A 14,417-nucleotide genomic window follows, 5' to 3' on the forward strand; every position below is an offset into this window, starting at 1 on the left:
CAGGATTAATATAATTCTCTTACTCCTATATCAATTGTTCTCCTATCCTAACATAGAGGAGGATAAAAATTACTTCTAAATATTTAGCTGAAATTTCAAGGTAATAAACATTTTTTTAATTGATTCTTCAAGAAACTTAATTAAAAATTTAAATTAACGAAAATTAAATAACTAAGGAAATTTAACCAAATAATAAAAAAACGTAATTATTATACCAATTCCGAGACTTTCGAGAAGATTTGATGGAGCTTGTTACCATTTGCATTTAAGGTTTTTTAATTAGTCAATGCCTCGTAAGCCAACTTAAGCAAGGGGACTTTATGCGGCTTGCCAGGTGAAGTGCAGCTTATTTAAAATAATGGAAACTTTTCATAATGACTTTTAGTCCAAGTTGGTTCATGGGTTGCTGAGCTATAACTTTTACATAAGAGAGTTGCCAACAATTCCAACAACACAACTACCAAAGCAGCAAAAATAAAAATCCGAAATAGTTGAGCGTACCAGAGTAAAATCAATTTTGACAGTTACCTGCAGCGGAAAAAGTTTCAAAATTTCTATAATTTTTTTTTGTTTTAAAATTCTTGCTTTCATTTTGTATTTTGCAAATTTCTAGAATTTCCTGTTGTTGTGTGCATTACCGTTGATGCGGTGTTATGGCGTAAAATATTTTTCTAATATTTTTGTTTTTCCTTATTTTTGATATAATGGTTTGAATTTTGCAAAACTTTGAGGTAAAGGTAACCAACAACAAAAAAAAAAGAAAATAAATATATGAAATAAAAAAAACTAATAACTTTTGTTATTTTTTTAAAATGAGTTTTGCAACACTGGCAACACTGGCAACCCAGAAGTTGCAGGTGAACATATACCGGATGCGGAAATGAATCTAGTTTACAAAATTTTGAAAATGTGCAATTCTAGTTTGTTGCTTCGTTAAGGTTTTTTGACTATTCGCTTGCCTAGACTCGCTCATGTGCTGCCGAGAGTTTTGGGTGAATGTGTGTCTCGGTTTGATGTTAAAGAAGTTTTGATAAAATTTTAATTATGATTTTGCTGCAGAAAATGTTGTTTCGGAATATTCCATTAAAGTTTTTGTTTTTCACTGCTTGGTACTCCAAAAAAGTTTTGCTGCTGTGAAATATATAAATTGGTGTATTTATAATAAGCTTAATGGAAACTCGTATGTTCTCGAATATATACATATATGTATATATATATGTAGTTATTAAAAATTTAAAGTAAGCTAATTTGAAGAGATATTTATATTTTTTTTAATTAAGCTTTTAAAAATCTTGAATTAGTAGGATATGCTCACTGTTTACTTATACTTGGAATATATGAGAAAATCTATAGATTACAATTTTATAAGTACCTCAACATTCATGCAGTATTTTATATATTCATATTGCATATTCTAGGTTATGTTAGGTTACAGGGGGCGTACTATAATCATAGATAAAAATAATCATAGGAAATAGAATTTAGCTCTCTTAGTGAATTGTAAAAGTGCGACCTAAAGTATTAGAGTTTATTAGAGTCTTGCGAAAGCAGGACACTAATCCTCTATGCAGTGTCTACAGTGCAAGGAGGTCCTGATATTGAGCCTCACGGTAGGTCCTTTCCACAGGCAGTGTCCCTTAATAATTCCCACTATCTTAGATAAATTTGCATATGTATAGTACATAGGAGGACAACAACATTAAGATTAAGGAGTATTTTTAAATAATGTTGGAGTAGATTAGGCGGGTATTAGGTGTTATGATTGAATTGTTAACATGTTTTTCATAATAAAAACAAGTGTGTTCATTCCATCTGCGTGGAATTAATATTCCTTTATTGTGTAAATCCAAATTTTTATCATTAACAAACTGATGTAGATGGTTTTCATTTCTTCGCTAGAATCTTTACATTTCTTTGTAGAGTTCCAAAAGTAGATTTTTGAAAAACGGGTGCAAGTCAATTAAGTATAAATAATGGCCCGTTGTGATAACCTGGATGACATATCACCGGAAGGTAGCACTAGCTCACAAAGTAGCTTGTATTGATTTCTTAGTCAACACCTCTACCTTTTCTAGAACTAGTTGAGTTTTGTCTTTTATGTTTAAGATTCTCTTGATACGAAACTTTTGTAGTGCTCTACTTTCAACACACCTTTTCACTCTTTTTGAAAGATGTTTGATTTGATTTAGTTTTGGCAGTCTATCTCATATTAAAATTCAACACAGTTAATATTTTTAGACAGTTTCTGAACCTTCCAGAAACACAATGTTAGACGTAATTTTATACAATCATTTAAAACAAATCACTCGTCAAAGCTTAGTTACTTATTGTTGTCGATAATGTGTAGTCATATTGTTCTCCATATACTCTATCTATAATTTCATTAACTTTTCTCATAATGGGCTAATAACAAGGAAACCCACCATTTATATCTATACTTCCAATTAACATATGAGTTGAATAATTTCCGGGGTAACAATAACAGTGCATATATCGTCACATTTATGACTGTTATTCTCTATCGTAGTAAAATTATAAATTTTTTCAATCGGTTCCCGAAATTTTATTTTCAATTATTTACAAAAACAAAAACATAAGCTAACGAATTATTTCACATATTTCATATATGATAATAGTGCTTCGAAATAGCATACTTATGCTATTTATAGCTCTTTAATTTAATTATATTAAATTATATTATAAATGGCCTTTATGAATTAAGTATTGGATGAATTTAGTCTCAATAGCTATTAATACATCTATGTATAAGTAAGAATGCTAACCCGCTATTTAAATCATCACGTTTGGAAATAATTGATTCCGTGAGAATGTATAAACCATTTTGTGGTAGTGAGCTGAATCATAAGTAGCATATATAATTATAAGTAGTATTCATGCACCTGCGATTTCTTGTATGCGATTTTTTCTTAATATTACTCATCTCTGTTGTGCAATAATTTTAAAAATACGATTAAATCATAGTCGCTGTTTACATTAGCTGATTATTCTCACTGTAGTCCAATCAGGTAGAATACAATAGCAGATGAATTTTGCTTAATAGTGCTTTGTAATATAACTCCTGAGATTAAACGTTAATCTTAGTAAAACCTTTTTGAATGAAAATCCGCTAATAATGAGACTTTTTAATAATGATTTTCCAAATTAAAAAAAATAATAAAGTCAAACGAACTAAAAGACTCCAGATAATTTTTCGTTAACTCATTTTAGAAATATATATTTAAATTATAAGCAGGTAACCAAAGGGGTCTACTACTATATAGGTTGTTTGAAAAGATTTGCAGATGACAAATAAAGAATTTTAAAACAAAGTTGTTTTGTTTAGAATCCACATAATGGAATATTCAATTCAAGATAAAAATAAGTAATATATAAAACATTAAAATAAAAAATTAGTGCTGTAATATAGCTTTAATAAGTAACATTACAGCAACATTCGTATTGGTCATACTCAAATTGTGTATAAAAGTGTAGGTTTAGTTATCATTAAATTGTTTCAATATCAGTTGATGTTATTATTAATATATATATTTATAGATATATGTGAGAATCTGTTTTCATCATAGTCTACCTTGAGTGTATAGCGTTGATTATTATAATAGTTGATATTGAATAACAATAAAAGCAAAGACAAAGATTATTGACGCATAGCTATATCAAAAAAATTACCTACTGGTATTATTTCTACACTGAAAATATTAGAATTGATTTTTAATGCAGAGGGTGGGCAGAAACACCACCCTCTAATATCAGAAAATTTTTTAATGAAAGGTTTTTTGACTTTAATTTTTCAGACGGGATATCTTCTGTTCAGATAGATAGGGTTAAGATAAGCATAGAAGATCTGTTGATCATAGCACTCTGTTTCAAATTGGAGTCTAGGTCCCTGTATTTTATGTGTCCCCAATATTAGTAAACACTTTGCTCTTGTATTTTATTTAAGGCTTTAGTATTGAGACTTAATTACTTGATAGCCTTGCCAGCCAGCATGATCGGTGGCTTACTGTCGAAAGTTATAGTAACGAGTGCTTTCATATCATTGCTCATCCGGTCCATCCACCGAAGAAGCGGACATTACCTGTCGCGTTTTCTACCAGCTGCAACCTACTTAAACATCTTGCTACCAGTCCTTCACAACTTCGAAATTATATTTGTCGATGGTGACGTGGGTTTCAAGACGCTTAGTAAAAAATATATTTGTAGACAGAAAGTACTCAATATTAAGGCAGTAATTAATAAAGAACTATATTTTTTTTTTAAATCGAATTCGTTTAATTGAATCAGAAAATATGTAGAGTCTTTCAATTATCTTTTGCGGATACGAAAACAGCTAATCAAATAAATTATTAAGCTAAATATGCCGTAACTACTATTGATACTGGAACATGGCTGTAGATCATAGTAAGATATATCACAATAATAATGAGATAATGAAGAGATATCATTTCTATGGATTTATATATATTTATAAAATAGATTGCAACGGAAATTAAGAGGGTACTTGTTGTCAATGGATCGGAGCACTGTGACCATTACAGTTTTTAAAAGCTAATATGTATATAATTTATATAGCAAAGTTTCTCGTTTACAATATAATATCAACTAAACAAAAATCTATAACTTAACTATTATTATCTATTATTATAAAAATTTTTCTCATATTAGGAAAAGGAAGTTTATATTTCCAAAATAGTTTCTCTCATCAATATTTATTTATGCAATTAGTGTAGTTTACTAACCCTTCATAATCCAAAAGTTCATAGCAAGCATTATCTACACAACCCATTTCAAAGGCATTCTGGCATTCCTCCTAAAAACACTTTAAGCTTAAATTGTTAAGTGCATTAACATTTCGATTTTAATGCCTCCCAATCCTTCGCCACTGCATCCTTTACGAGTAAGTACGAATATTTTGAGGTAGTATAAACAAATTATACCCTTGAAAATCTGAGTTTACAGTACATAAGTCAGTGAGTTTGTTTATTTGAATAATTCGAAGTAATTTGTCATGAAAATAATCTAATGTCAAATAACGCGTGCACAGCAAATACATACGCATATACGCACATACACACATACCCATCAACAAACAAACAAACAAACACTTAAATATGTTTAAGGAAGCTTCTTATCTAAAGAGTTTCAGTCATTTGCCGTTGTTTATGCCTAAAAGACGACAACGATTTCTGGCGAAAGTATGCTGAACCAACATCAACCATATTTCTACCACCAGCAACAGCAGCATTTTTGAGTGCGAGGATATCAGTCCTTGCAGGCGAGGAATTGAAATTTGGAAAATGTTTGGAAAACAAAAAAGAAAAAAAATAAATGGAAGGATAACTGTAATACCAGAAATAGAAAACATAGCAAACAACACCACATTACACTTTGCGCTCATTTAGGCATTTTGGCATTTTATGCTTTTGGGCAAAATTTCCAAATGTAACTGAAAGCAGATAGCAATCCCTCATGTTCGTCAACATTTTGAGTTGAAGGGTTTTAGACGATGTGTCGTTGTTCTACAATGAACGACGTCATTTAGTGCAGACGATGTCGGAAGAACCAGAAAAGTTAAGTTAACAAAAAACAGAAAAAAAAATCAACCAGAAATTTAATGAAAAAATATCTGGAGGAATACATAAGTTAACGGCTGTGATGTAAGGGTGTTGCTGACAAAAATTTCGCAGAATAAACAGAATTAGAAAGCATCAGTTGCGATTGCTCTTGGAACTCAAAAAAAAACAAAATTAAATTAAACAAAATGAAACATAAACTTTGAAATTTACTAAAAATTATTAAATTGTTAAAGCTGAAAGTAATACGGAATACTCATACTGCCAATTAATTGATGAAATTAATGACAAGTAAACTATTATTATTATTAAAAGAAGGGATGGTGAACTGCGACCTGAAATATCTATTTTGCACCTTAGTCAGGTTAGAGTATTTCTCCAAGTCTGATTTCTTCAATGAAAGAGATTATAGAGCCTATTTTTCCTAGACTTGAATCCTTATGATCTATGAAACACCCTCCTAGGTGTTTCTTCTGCTTCTGCATCAGTGTCGTGCACTCCCCAAGCATATCGTAAACAGTTTCTCTCTCTTCTCTACAGTATTAAAACTCTGAGCTGGATTGAATTTCTAACTTCGATTATTCCAACTACAGTTACCGGTCAATAATCCCGTAATAATTACTGGCTTGTTTTTTGATTGTGCTATGTGATCTTTGAAGCGTTCTAGGTCCCTAACAGCATTTTAGATTGTGGGATACTTGATAGCCTTTCCCAATAGAGTTATCTTTCTTTTATTCATAAAAATGGGTAGAGTTCCTTTGCTTTGACCACAAAATGGTTCTGGGCCTATCATTCTTAAGGCTGAACCTTTTCTTTTCTTTACTTGCAATGGACCCACTACAATATAAAACATGCGACTTCAGAATCCTATATGAATTCCTGACAGGGAGTGGCTATTGTAATTACCAACAATATTAATAAAGCGACTCTGAGTTACATGAATGAAGACACCAATGTGAAGGTAGGATCTAATTCCCAAAAGTTCATTTGTATTTTGGGTTCCAAAATTCGTGAGAAGGCAAGACCTAACATAAACAACCTGTGAAAACTAAAAAAAAAAATAATTCTGCACTAATTGCATTCTATTTTAGTATTTGCTGCAGGTTCCTCTAAAATAAAAACTATCTTTCGAAAATACAGTAGTGATCAGGTAACTTGACTGACTGTTATATCATTTTTAGATTTACAGAATTACACCAAAATTTCATACCATTTCGATGAGCAAACGAATGAAGAACAATAATAAGAAAGAACATTTGATTAAGGAGGGAATAATTACAATATATATAGTGCATGTAAAGCGTTGGATTTAATAGATCCAAGGATAATGTCATGTCCTTGCTTCTTTGATGCTCTAATCAGATATTTGTTTCTTTACTTTTTTTGAAAGTTAAGTTAGAATAATGCTTGATGATGGAACTTAAAGTGTTAGTTGATATAGATAGACAAATGTTTTTGAAGGAAAATAGAAGAAGAAGATGTAGAATATAGCTACTCTAAATACGTCTAACTTGAAAAATTTATAAGTGCACGAATATTTCGAAGAGATATTCTTCGATCATCGATTAAAATGATGATCATTATGCGTCACAGACCATTTCATTACTTTTGTTACATCAAGAGTACTGTATAAACTTTATACAATGCTATACAATATATAGAGTATAAACTACAGTGTTTGGCAGCATAGGTTTTACTTAAATGGTTCATAGGATTACATTCAATTATTTCTTCCATATATACAATAAAAATATTCTTTATTTGAATTAAATATTTAATTACATAAAAACCGATTACATTCAATGTAAATGAAAACCTGAAGCTAGAGTCACTGCCAGGCTATTTACTCACCCACACCGGGTCCATCACCAGAAATGTAAATAAAGTTAAAACTTCTTGTTTGTACTACACATTGTTGTTGTAATTTTGTCAACGTTCGTTGTCGTCATTAATGCCACACTCTACACCCCTTATAGTTGACATATACCATTTCATAGTTGTTTCGAGTTTTTTAGCTTTTTTCCCGGTGGTGCAAATAATTTTTTCTCTTAGTGTAGGAACATGTGATGTGATATCAGTGGAATATATGAAAAACAAACAACTGGCATGAGTAGAAAGTAAGATTTCGTCACATTTTATTTATTTTTGGTGTTAAATAGTAGTGGCAGACTCACTTTTTGTGTTGCTGCTGGTACAGATACATTTATTGTATCTCATGTAACTGCAGAGTAGAGTTGATGTATTCATGAAATCGTGTGATTAATGACTGTAGCACATTTTACATATTACATAGAAGCAGACATTAAAAAAAACGGGGAAATGTAAAAACGGTGCACATCTGAAAGAGTTACATACTCCATTCGAGGAGCTTCTAGTACATGTAAGTATGAACGAAAATCTACTAATGAGTGTAATCGTCTTATAGCTTTTTCCACAGTGCAGTGTAAAAATACATATGCAGCAGCCTTATAAAATATTATTCTAGTTTGTAGACATTTCCTGTGTAAGGATATTTTATTATTTCGTTTAAACTGAATTTGTATGATTTGAAAAATGAACAAGGAAAAAAAAAACTTTTTAAAACAATTTTTAATTACCTACGCCTTTCAAACAATTTGAATTTTAATTACATTCTTCCTTCGGAAGACTTTGGCAGCAGTGCCTCCAAATTTCGCTACGCCGAATTCCAACCCTTAAACTGTTGTAGCTTTTATTATCTTTGTGACAGTTTTATTGCCAAGCAAAAGTTATAAACTTGATTTAATAAGGCAATTGTCCTGCTTTCGCCTTAGAAAGGCTTCACTCTTATCGCCTATAAATGCTATTTAAAATATTTTATTTGTTTAAAGCCACTTCTTTGCCACCCATCCCCCGTCGTCTTTGCACCTTAAGTCATTTTAGCTTCTCTTCGTCTCTTATTAACTGTTCTTTTTTGTTCATTGAATTTTAAAAGTATCTAAATAGTACGTATCTTAATTAACTCATTTTTCATTGAAATTGCCCACAGCGGTTATTTTATCTCATATTCCCCAAGCAGTTTACAACAATACAAGTGAGCAGGTAAATAGCAAAAATTAACAGTACGTCCACATCTACTCCCTTCGCAGAGTATCTTATAACTGCTGTCGCTTGCTTAACTCTTCTTTTCACGCTGTAAAGCCTTAAACGCGCATCACTCATTTTACAATCAGGCTCCAGGGACACGTTGTTAATATTAATCCTTTCACATAATTCTGATAACCGCGTCAAGTTACGCGCGCTTATTAATTCGTTGTATCTTAAAGATACACATTCCGTAATCTTATGATTTGAATGTTGCTCAGCGTTATGGCAAATCATTTCGCGGCCTATAAAATTGGCATTAAAAATCGTGAATGCGGATTATTTAGTATCACTTCAGTTACTCCATTTATTTCTTAGCGTACATTAAAGTTCTTATATCCTTGGTTTTATTCGGTTGTTTCGTTATCATTATCGAAATGATATCATTTTACATTGCCTAGATTTAGGCGTCTAATTGGCATCAATTTTGGTTGTGGTTGCCGCAGGATAAGCAAGGACAACGGAACATTTGAATATGATAGGTTTCTAATTTTTGTCAAGTTAGGGTATAATTACTTAAGTCAAACATTTACAAAAGTTTTGGAACTCAAAGATATAAGATTTAAAATTTAAATTTTGTTCCCAGAAAGAGAAAAATAATTTTTTTAATACAAATGCATTTTTATTGCATATACATGGTATATTCTAAAGTCAACAAATACTTAAAAATAGGTATATGCGGATAATGAGCGCAGTTAGATGTAAAAAAAAACTAAGAGCAATGACAGCGATATGGTACCTACTGGTGGCATCACCCTTGCGAGTAGGGTCAATGACGAGTATGGAAGAAAAGTGTAGCCCAGAATAAGCACCGAAACACACAAACAAACAAGCAGTTATCCCATCAACACATCTGTCAATTAGCTTGTTCCCTTCGGGATAGGAGTTAGCATATTTCTGAGGTAAGGCATGTCGTCATAGGCGACTCAAATCGATTTGGGAACACCTGATACTATTTGTTGCATAAACGATAATGAGTTTCACTTATGACACCTGACCGGAAGCTTAAATCTGGTATTGTTGCGGCTAAAGGCAATAGTTTCAGATGTCCTAAATAATAGAAGTAAGCTCTTAATGGGACTATCATGGTGGCTCATGGTAACCGTAATATAAACAAATAAAATGACTGTATTCATTTACTTTCTGTTATCCAAAGGACAGCAAAGGTGTTAGATAAGCATTGCTCCCTCCCAATTAGGGAAATATATACAAATGTATAGCTTTAAATGGTACCGGTGGAATTCCTTGGAATTTAAAAATGCCTCGCCTTGACATATTTATTACAGATCTAATTTCTTAAAATTTTTTGAAAGCTTTGTTTATAGTGCACCTTGATGGAAACGAAATGCACAACATGTACTTTCAATCAAACCAGAATTTTTGTACTGAATTTTCACAATTTAACAGGTTCAGTGATTATTAATGGATTAGCATTGTAAAACCTACGAACACGAAAGAAATAAACCTTTTAACTATTTTCCTATTCAAAAATAAAAATCTCAATGCTAAGAACAGGAAGCTGATATATAACCAAATAATTCGTCCGTCACTTCTATATGGATGTGTAGCGTTTAGCAAAGCCTCAAATACTACTATTCGCTAGCTAGAAATTGCACAAAGCCAAGCTCTGAGAAGATTTTTCAAGGTACCATGGTACATTAGGACGAATGACATCCTCAGGGACCTCAAAATTGATCCGTTCAAACAATACATAAAGGATAGAGCCCTGAAATTATTTGTGAAAATTGACAGATTTACCAACACCGCGTTATCGAATCTCAGAATGGTTACAGGCTCCTTGGGGAGGTATGCAGATCTGAGGTCAATTATTGCTTAGTCTTATGAGGTGATACACAATAATCCAGTCAAGGCGTAAAGAAGGGCTTTGAAAGATACCTTGCAATTAAGAGACAGAGTAAAAGAGCTCAAGTGCACTGGCTCAAATAGTTACAACATAATAATAAATATTTTATTTAGCACTGAATTATAATAAATATTATAAAATTAAAATCAAAATTTTATTACACATTAATTAATATATGATTATTTAATATTTTTATAAATTCACATACATTCAACATATGTAGAATATCTCAAAATTAGCTTTAATTAAATTTACAAGTATTTAAAATTTCCTTAGACTCCTTCAAAATTTATTAATCCAGCTTATTGTCTCAAGAATCCACTCAAATTCAATGGAGAGCTTCCCTTCGCTTTAATTCTCACATATGTTATGTTAAATGAAATTATAATTTAATTATCATGATGTCATTACTTCAGTTCTTATCACTCTGTCGGCTATTATCCTTTTCAAATTTTACGACCGCACTTCAGGCACTTCTCAAGCACTCAATGTCAGCAACATATCACTGGGATATAAAAATGCCTGTGAAACTGTTGCTGGTGTGTTGTTATCCTTTTGTCATTTGGAACATCAAATGAAAATAAACTACAGTCTTAAATGTTTACGACTTGAAATGTGCTGGTTTATGTGCATTCAAACAGCCAACAGGCCAGTAGCAGATATCAAGGACTTGCAGCGCAAACACTGTCCCGGTGTTAACATCCAAATTACCAAGTAAACTCAGATGCGGATACGAAGCATCGGAGAACAAACGCAAACTTTATAGCTTTTTTATGCGTTTTTTATGTATCATTCTAACCTCAATTTAATTGTTTATCCGGTGACAATCATTTTATTATAAAAATACGCACACCCACACAAACACCAGCAAAAATAGCTAATAAAATTTGTCAAAAAAAACCAAAAAAAAAAAATAGTAAATAAGGATGCGCACATTTTTACGATCCTTGCGAAAGTCGCTTGTACTTTATTTGCTCGCTAGACGCGCGAAAGTTGCGTCAACTGTCAATTTGACAGTTGTTAAAATTGACACTTTCGCAACTACGAGGATAATAAAAGCATAAGGATTACAGTTTATGTCAGGCAGTAAGTTGGCGCGCGCCGAGCGTGCGGAAGTTGTAAAAATCTGTAAATGAGCGGTTAAAACTACTAAAGCTTTTCATTCGCCTCTTCCGGAAAAATTTATGAGCTATAGCAGCTGTTTCACTAGATTTTCCTTTCACTACATTTTTACGATTATTATGGTGATGATGATTGTTTTAGTGTCATCGATGAGCCGCGCTGATGTGTGCTTCCCGATTTATTTGTAATATACGAATGGATGGTGGATTTGACGAAAGTCTTCTGAATTCTGAGTAATAAATAATTTTACAACTGTATTATGTGGTTGATTTGATGCTATTAAATAAAGGATTCTATGAAAAATTATGGAAGATTTTTTGGTTTAATTTATTTGGAATGGTAATCGAAAGACATAGTTATTGAGCTATAAAAATTATTATATTTGTATATTCTCTTCGGAATAATTTCTATTAATAAACTTTGGTTAGTCCAATGATGAGTATATTTTTATTAGAAATATATTTCGAAAAGATTTTTATCAGTTGGTTAAGTTGCGGTGATTCTGAGCTTCACATTTGGCAGGACCCGAGTTCGATTCCTGATACTTGCAGTCTTAAAAATAATTATTTACGAATAATTAAATACAAGAATTATATCCAAGACAACTGATGATGGGTATTTGGCAATACTCGAAACAGCTGTATGGTCAGCCAAAAATTCAACTAAATAAAATAATATAAAAAATAAAATTTTTGTTGTTGTAGCTCACTACTGTTCGAAAAAACCGCTTTATGAAAAGATTTTTATTAATAACCTTTGGTTAGACTACTAATGCGAATATTTTTATTAGAAAATTTAATGTTGCTAAGATTCAGATACTTATCTATTTATTCAGATACTTAAACTTATTGGTCTTAGGAACTAATTTTTCATAATCTCTTCTTGGTGTAGTACTATTTCTCAGTGTAATGCGCCTTTCTGTTGCCATTTACTCACCAATAACCAATAACACAATATCCACTTCCCTTCGAACTGATATATTAAAACTTGTAAGTCTGTTTGACTTGTAGTTCCTTTGCCAACAGAGTTTTTTACGACTTTCGCATTCATTTTTTGTTGTTATTACGTTTTTACTATTATTACCGATGTTGATGATTTTTCTGATTTCACTGAAGATTTCGACGTTGATCCTTTTGTGTCTTACTCAGCCGTTGAAAGCTGGCAACATGAAAGGTGTAAAGCACCCATCGTACTGCCTTTCTGTTCATTCAAGTGGGAAAATGGATTTGTTTTCTTTTACGATTTGATTATTATGACTTTGGCTGCATTCAATTACAAACAATAAGGATTCATAATGTCTCGCATTTTGAGGTTTTGCTTAATGGCAAATTTTATTACAAAGAAATTGTAAATTGAATTGTCAAATTGCATATCGAATAGGAAGTTTTTTCTCACGTATTTGATATTATGGTTGGTAATTGTAATGGTTTTTGGGTTAGGCTAAAGCCCTCATGCACTACGACCCCATCTACATCTATTGTGCACCTATTTGATATTATAGTATCATAATTATATATATCAGTATATAAGATATATAATATATTTCAATATAAACTTGATTCTATAATCAGAAGCGAACTTTTTCTTTGTTTTGATATTTTTCACAAAAAAATAATTAATAAGTAAACACTTCACGAAAGAATCACGAGATAATGTAACTTAAAGCGTAGCTATATTCCCTTTAAAGCGGGTCGGAGGCGGCCGAGTAGTCTATCAAAGACTTCAAAAACATAAATTACGAATTGTCAATGGATGTGTTGTCTTGATTTAAGTGTCTCTTGAAAGATCAATCCATCCTAGCGAAATTTTCAATCCTAGCTAGGACCAATCCATCCTAGCGACTTTAATGTGTCGAAATCTTGATGGAAAAAAATTCCTAATCCCTGAAGAAGGGCACATATCGTAGGTCGTGGCTTGTACGAATATAACCAGTAACTAGAGTTAAACCATTGTAGAAACTGTAATTGTAATTGGAAATTGTAGAAAAAGTGGATTTCCCCTTTTGAAACTTCCTAGGTCCAGCCAGAAGAGTAGTGAATCTATTGGAAAATTATGTTTTTAATTCCATCACAGATGTGTCTAGCATTAAATTTAAAAATATTTTGCGTTTAATTAGAACCTTAGGAGAGTTTCATAATTAACTAACAGTTAAGAGCTAGTGCTAAGTAATGATACCACAATGCATCGTATTATCTAAGTGGTCGCTTGGAGTGATTGCCATAATAACCTAACATAAACTTTACGAGTGAAATACAGTTATTAAAACCATTTCTGAAAATTGGAAGATATGTATTCTTTCAGTTCAATGGGATTGACCGAATAATCTGGTTCAAAACAGTACTTATAACTAACTTATGTATAGAGAAAAAAGTGGGAATGACGTAAATCCGTATATTCACAGCTACGAACAATTGGATGATGTCGGTTCGGAATTGAGATCCATAAAGTGACTTGTAGAAGGAGATATTTGACATTGTTCGCAGTGCCAATGATGTTGCCAGAGCAAGTTTTATTTGTGTGTTGACAGAAGATTTTCACTAGGCATTCAAAGGCAACTATAAAAAGAGAGTAGTGTCACTTTAATTGGTCACAATAGACCATATTAACTTGAGATTAAAGTATTGTGTTTTTCGTACAAACTTTTTTATTTTTATTTTTATTTTATTTTATATTTTACTTTATTATAACGTTTTAAATATTATTGGTGTTAGTTCCTTTGTTTCTGGTGAATATACGTA

This window comes from Teleopsis dalmanni, chromosome 2, assembly GCF_002237135.1.
Source record: "Teleopsis dalmanni isolate 2A chromosome 2, ASM223713v2, whole genome shotgun sequence".
Classification (NCBI taxonomy): Eukaryota; Metazoa; Arthropoda; class Insecta; order Diptera; family Diopsidae; genus Teleopsis; species Teleopsis dalmanni.